The sequence below is a fragment of the Pseudopodoces humilis genome, chromosome 15 (assembly GCF_049639895.1).
Source record: "Pseudopodoces humilis isolate 2021_Gansu_Grassland_sample_001 chromosome 15, ASM4963989v1, whole genome shotgun sequence".
NCBI lineage: Eukaryota > Metazoa > Chordata > Aves > Passeriformes > Paridae > Pseudopodoces > Pseudopodoces humilis.
In genome coordinates, this window is record NC_142214.1 from 16,095,184 (window position 1) to 16,102,476 (window position 7,293).

Consider the following 7,293-nt stretch of genomic DNA (forward strand, 5'->3'; position numbering starts at 1 on the left):
AAGTAAGGCTATAAGGAAAATATTCTCATTAACTTCTTCAGAACACAACACATGGAAATACGCCCCAACATCTTGCTGTTCTTGTAGAAGGACCTTTTGAAAAAGACACTTGCTGGAACGGAGGCACAAAGATGACCAAAATAGTTACTGGCCAGCAAGTGGCCAAATCAATTCTGAATTTTGAAATTTTGCTTAAGAACCTTTTTGCTTTGATTCAGCCAGTTCTAATCACCATTGTCTGTGTGCAAACAGCAGTAAATGGGATGACTAATCTATAGTCTTTTCTAGTGTTTCCTGCACAGGCAGTGGTATTACTTAATGCTCCCCATCTTTTATAAGTCCTGTTCTAGAAAGAAGTCATTCAGATGACTTTATATCATTTCTACACTGATGACACTCCATTGAATGTTTGTACATTTGTGTTTTCACTGCTCCAAGTGAAGCCAGGAGATTTTTCTCCTCTTTGTGGGAGAAATAAGTGTTGCTATGGAGCACTGGATATCACCTAGGTAAGAAGTGGGTAAGAAGGGATCCTCTTTCTCAGGACAGAAAGAGCACCTGTTCCCCAGGTATCATCACAGCCTCCATCCCTGGCAGGGATTGTGGTTTCTTGATTCATGCACAACAAGAAATCCACCAGACCACCTCCAACACAGAGGTCTTGCAGAGCAGAAGAGGTCTTCTCTACAGGATCCCAGAGGAGGACACACACAGGTGTCCTGTTCTTGCAAAAGAGAAGGAAACATGTTCTCGACTGCATCAGGGCCCACATTACAGGGGAAAAAAAAAATTAAGAAAGGGGGTGGGGGAGGTGGATTCTACTCCAGACTTCCCTATGAGATATGTCAGCGCTGAGTCAAACACAGCACAATAGCCACAAGGAAACTGAGGAGGCAATTACAAATGCTCTGACAAAAATGCTCAGGTAGCAACACATTCCAGTTAAGAATGTGTTGTTACCTGAGCAAAGAAAACAAAAGTGACTAAAGAGATTTACAGTGCAGATGACAGTGCTGTTCTTTTTCCTGAAGAGTGCAGTCATGAATGACACATTTGTTCTGCCAGGATGCCACAGAAACACTTCTGAAACTGTTACACAGCAATGGCACTGTTGGCTGTGCTGTATCAATAGCTCTGCAATGCCAGAAACAAACACAAACCATGTCCATGTGATGCAGGTGCGGAATCCAAGCAGCACCTTCCTCTTCTGCACAGCCAGGTTTCCTTGGCAGGGTCTGCACTCAGGAGCCAACAGGCAAACCCACATGTGTGGCCCAACAAAATCAAAGATATTCAATGCCCAACACTCTGCTTTTCCAGAAAACTGGAAAGTTTCCGTTCAGCTTAATCTTTACAGAATAAAGCTCCCGCTGGAGGTCTCAAGACAAACCAAAAAAACATGCCCTGATGGCGAGAAGGTAATAGTATTAGCTGCTGTTGATTTTGTTAGGGATTTCTCAAGAAGGCAACTTTCAAAACAAGCCTAAGTAAATTTGATGGCACTGACAGGTCTTTTTCTCTCAGGTATTGGTGCAAAAAATTCTCAAGCAAAAAATTCTCAAGCAAATATTCTGGGTGGTAAAGTAGTTAGAGTTGAAAAAACTCCTCTCCACAGGGCTGGGAAAGCTAAACACGAACCCCAGACTCATACAATGCTGCTTCTAAAGCAAATTTCCTTCTCTACTTCCAAACACCAAAATCAACCCCCAAGGACCTCATCATTCCCTCTTCCTCAGGGAAGAAGATCACCTTTTTTCTTCCTCTTACTATAATTTCACTGCTCAAAAAACCCACCAGCTCCCTGTCAGCAGCATTTTCCCTCTCTGTGTGGGTGCCCTCTGTCCTCCCCACGTCCACAGGAGCAGAATGAAGGGACCTGTAGAGTGCACTGTGTCCCAGTTTCTGAACCAAAGCATAACCCAGCGTACTGCAGCCAACCTCATCGAAAGGTCATACAGCAGGAAGAAGTAAAAGCTCCCAGGTGCATTTCGCTGAGACAGAGGGTAGTTTGTTTCAATTAAGTGCAACAACTTTATTGCCAAGCAGAAAAAGGTATCGCTCAGGTATCCTTTGCCCTCTCCTCCCTGCTGCACACAAAGAAATCACACACGTATTTTCTGTCTGGCATTATAGATTGCAAATTAAGCCCTGTTCCCATGGAAAATTTTTAAAAATTTTATACCCCAGACTGAGGACTGTATCCCCCCGGCAAAGATCATGGCATATTGCACAGGCAGCAGCACCTACCTCCGTGAGCCGACAGAGCCAGCAAGTCAACATAATTCCTCTTGGATGGAGACATTTACCCCAGCTCAGACAGCCGGGGCTCTGCTGCCATGCCTGGAGCTTCGGACACACCAAGAAAGCATCTTCTGTGAGCGGCGCGGCTCCTGTCACACACCGAACTGCAGCAGCAGCAGCCTGAGAGAGCAGCAGCCGTTGAATTGCTGCACATGTATCTCTGCAGATTATTTCCTGCTCAAACACTTGGCGTAAAAGCAGATGCTCTTAACCCTCTGGAGGCCTCTGCCTTTGTCCCCCCTCGGCAGAAGAAAGCTATCAACTCCAAATATTCTGCGGTGAGGCCGAAGACGAATGACCGGAGACACGCAGGGCATCTTCCGAGAAGTAGTCCCAACCTCGTGTTAGTTGCAGTCACTTTGTGCTCAGGGAGCCAGGCGATCCCACAGCAGCCCACAGCATCCCCAGGCAGGCACCACACGCTTCCCACCGCATCACCCGCTGCAGATCCCCGGGCTCCAGCAAAGCACCGCTCGTAGCCCACGCGGGAGCCCCGGAGAGGGTGGGGTGGCCAGAGGTCTGAGCCTGCGGCTGGAGGCCACGGCCGGACGGGCGAGGAGGTGAGGGACACGAGAGGAGCACAAGTGATGTGGCGAGCCCAGCAGAGTCACCCAAAGTCAGGCACGCAGGGCTCCGCTCCTGGCACAGGGCTCTGCGGGGCCGGGCGCTGCCCCAGCACCTGCGGGCACCCACGCGGCGGGCACAGGCTGGCCGGGGGACACCCGGCTGGCCAGCGGCAGCGCTGCTCCCTCTCACAGCCTGCGAATGTGACTGGAAAGCATGGCTGAAAACATGCTACAATTAACAGGAGGGAGGGAGATACTATTGCTCTCCTGCTAGTCTTAAAGGCACATTGCTCACATGTGTCTGTTGAGGATGCAAACGCCCACAGCTTCAGTGCCGGCGTCTCCCCCATCTGCAGGCAGCCAAGAAGCCCAGGCAGGAGCCCTGTCCGGGTGTGGGGAGGGAGAGCACCCCAGGAGTCGGGAAGTGAAGGGGCAGCTAGCAGGAGTGCCTGTATCAGGGGCTGGGAGTGCGGCCTGACACACTTTCACAGCTGTCCTGGGAGTCCAACCAAGCCCCTGTGACCCAGCCTGGCTGCTGACCCCTGTCACTGGCACCTCCATCAGCATCCCAGCCAGACAGGGGGCACGCTGGCCCCACCGGATCCCACACAGCACCAGCTATTGTCTCCAGCAGGCAGGGAGGGCCTGGTACACCCGAGGAGCATGGTGTCCCTCTCTGGTCTTGGCAGGAGACTCAGGTTAGTGGCACTGCTCCCGCTGGGGACACTGGCCAGGACCGCAGCAGCAGCAGGTGCAGTTTTGCACCTCGGCGTTACAGAGCAAGGATATCCCTTCTGCACAGGCACAAGCTGAGGCACTGAAACCCAGCGTGTCACACGTCCTCAAGCTGTGATGAGTTCAGCAGGTCTTAGACCGGCTGTAGCATCTGGGGCCACAGCCACTTCCCTCCTGCCCCGGGGCTGGGGCCAGCAGGCTGTGCACCAGCTGAATGCCACATGTTCTCTCTTTGCTTCTCCTCATCCCCTCTCCTGAGTGCCTTGGGATACTCTGGTTTGTCCTTTACCATGTCACAGCACAGATACAACAATAACAATGCCAGTAAGTCCAGCCCACATCGAGCTTTCCCCTCCCTTGCCCCCTAACAGCTGGTATCTGAAACTCAGAAGTCTGCAAACCAGGTGATTTACCCTATTAAAAATCTTCACTTTTTCCTCAGTAGCAGTTGTTACCATAGATAACATGCTTTTCTGAGCAGGACGAGCTAGTGTGAAGCCCTGAACCTTGGTAAGCCGCTTTGCGTCACACAGCAACCCGTTATCACCTTTGATTCTCCAAGCCCATGGAGACACCAAAATTAGCCTGATCAATACCTGCCTCCATCACCGTGAGGGAAGCTATTAGCGGTGTGGATATTTTAGCCTGGGCACACAAAGCCAAAATAAATTACTATGGTGAAAAGTAAGTTAAGGATCCTGTAACTTCAGGCTTTCCTGAAAAATAGTCTGAAAGGGAAGGTACCATTAACACAAAAGCAGGAAATACTTACCACTGATGCAAGAATGCATCACAGCAAAACAAATTCTTTCTTTCCTGCAGTGCTAGTACAGAGGGGCTATTAAAATATGATCCCCTGATGAGACAAGTGCAATGCATGTTTCACTGCTTCCAGGCCATGCAGCTTTGTGCCAAAATACCACAGTGCATTAGTCCAAAATGGATTTATTAAGCATTGCATATCTTAGAGAAAGTCTTTTAAATACCAGACCGACAAAACATGTATAATCAAAATGCTAGATAGAGACACTTAAGGCTTTATACTCCTGAGGTTTCTCCCCTGAGTATCAAAGATCAAATCTGTTCTCCAGAAGACAGCTGAGGATTTCTCGAGTTTAATGCTTCCTGAGCTTATTGATTAGTATGCAAACACAGCAGTGACTACCAGCACATCACTACAAGTACCTGTCCTGAAAAAAGGCACTCCTCTGCAACACACTCAATAGAAATAGTCTGTTTACAGGCACTATTACTTTTTTAAACTGCGAGGCCTGATGGACCACCCAACTTTAAATTCAGGGAAAATGACCGACCCTATTAAGTTCGTAAGATCAAATGCTTATTTGAGTTATTCCATCTTGTACAGCAGAGTGTTTTGGCGTGAGAAACTCGGGTCAGCAGGGTCATATCTTTCTGTCAGATACCAGGTCTGTCACGAAAAATTATGCACATGTTTGCAAGGGTAGAATTTTTTGGATTTGTTGTAATGTGAGACTTCATTCTAAAAGATATTTGAGTGTAAGGAAGCCATCATATCGTGAAGTGTCATACTGCAGAAAGCTGAATCATTAAAGATGTCTGCAAAGAACTGTAAGACCCAAAATTCACATCATAATTGTACTAAACTGCACATTCCACCAAATTTATGTATTCTAATTAGAGTACACAGGTCTTCACAAAAAGAAAAGCACTGGAGAACAACCTTTCTCAAAGATTTTAAATGCATAATAAATAAATGTAAACTTCAAGAAACACAGCCACCACTACAGAGGGGGTTTAAAAAAAAAAGAAAAGAAAAATAACCTTGGAAATCAGAAACCTGACTCTAACTATTCCCAATTTTCAGAAACATGTTTTCAAGTGTATTGCTACGTGATACCTGAGGAATAACAACTCTAAAACCTTTCGAAACTCAGAGCTCTCAGGTGGTGGCCATGCACACAAAACAAGCAGCTACCCAAGAGACAGCAGGCACATTCAAGAGCATCCAGCATGCTGACCCTACTGGGATTTATAAAAATAACAGCACTAGTTTAAATGGCTACTTTGGACTTGAACAGGAGAGATGGAGGCCTGGCAGGATGAAACTGTACCCACTTGCATGGGTCCTGTAAATATTGTGGCTATCTCTGCTCAGAAACCCCAGAATACTGACCTCGGCCTTCATGTTACAAAATCCTCGTGCTCTACTCCTGACATTGAACATCTGACCTCTCTTTATAATTATTCTTTGCTGCACTCATATAGTACATGAAGACTAATCCATCTTCCAAGAAATGGTTTGTCCTCTGCTGTTAACCAAGTTGCAAAAGATCATTGTTGGTTTGTGGCAGGTAAGTAAACAATTCATACATCGCATAAACCATTAATATGTCTATTGTCAGCTCATCCTTCAGGTCACATGTAAAAATCCTTACAAGTGGGAGGAAAGGGCTTCATACAGTGTGAAAGGCAATATCAGCACAATCATTTCAGCCTTCTGGAGAGTGATGGCTGGAGTTTCACTTGTGTGCTTCATGCACTGAAGCACTGCATTGGCCAAACTATACAGGCGAGCACCCAAACTCCTGCAGATAACGATGGCAAGAGCAGCACTGGAAGAAGCCAGGACACCCTGGGTAAGCAACAAGCAGGGAGATTGTCCCTCCAGAGCCTTGCATCCACTTTTGTTACATGCAGTAAAAGCCATCCTCAGTCCACTGAACAGCTCCTCTACAAACCATGAACTGGAAATTTTGACCAAGAAAAAGAAATCTGGCAAATAGTGAAAGCTTCTCTTAAAAGCTCCAATTCTGTACTCCCCACAAGCTCTTGGCTACAAATTAATTACAGAGTCTCTGGCATATGCCAAGCCTTCCACCCTAGGGTTCTCTGAACTTGTTCTCCAGGCTGCCTAACAGAGCAGCTCCCAATGTTTTGTATCACCAATCAATCTTCAGTTTTTCTTATCAGTCTCTACCAATAACCAGCTACTGAGCACCTACCATGACCCCATGGACGTCTGGAGTTCAGAACCACTGGATTGAGAGTGAGGGGTCATCGGCCAGAAGAGAAGTGCAATAGCAAATTCCTGAGCATGGAGCTTGGGAAGCAACAGTACTGAGCTTTAATACCCACCTTGCTCAGAAACTACCTCCCAGCCAAACTAATAAAAGGAGCAACTAAAGTGTTTACGATTTTGAACACTCACACACACATTAGCCTGGTGAGCCATCAATCCTGAGGTTTATTTCTATTGCAAAAAATTCAGAAGTTCAAAAAAGGCATTAGCATCCAAGCAAGCCACACTGCCAGGCTGCAGCACCTCACTGGGAAACATCATAGGACCAGTCTGCAGTGTTTACCCAAGGAGATGCATGGGGATTAGAATGGGAGTTCACTGCAGGAAAAAGCTAGGCACATCAGAGACTAAATATCCTTTCAAACACACTATTTGCAAGGAAAATAACTACTCTTTTGACCTGGCTTATTTAAAAGCAGATATTTCTGATCATGAATATTTAAGATATCAGCATCATATTGTGATTTTTGTGAGGTTTGTTTTGTTTTGTTTTGTTTATAATCAGTATTTATGTTGTGCTTGAAAATATTCTATTGTATTTAGACATTAGAATCCCACAGCCCTTGTACCTGTGATTTAGAAATTGAAGTATTTGCACTGTGACTAAGGTCTGTAGAATTCAATGAATGT

General features: G+C 46.5%; 1 protein-coding gene across 2 annotated transcripts in view; it reads right to left on the reverse strand.

Annotated features, from left to right (window-relative positions):
* HTR2C (5-hydroxytryptamine receptor 2C) overlaps positions 1 to 2,621 on the reverse strand; it is a 216,570-nt gene extending 213,949 nt beyond the window's left edge. For both annotated transcript variants that reach the window (XM_005527467.3, XM_005527466.3), the window contains exon 1: positions 2,248 to 2,621. The gene's annotated coding sequence lies outside the window, so the exon portion shown is untranslated. The remainder of the gene's footprint in view (positions 1 to 2,247) is intronic.
* Between the last annotated feature and the right edge of the window lie 4,672 nt (positions 2,622 to 7,293).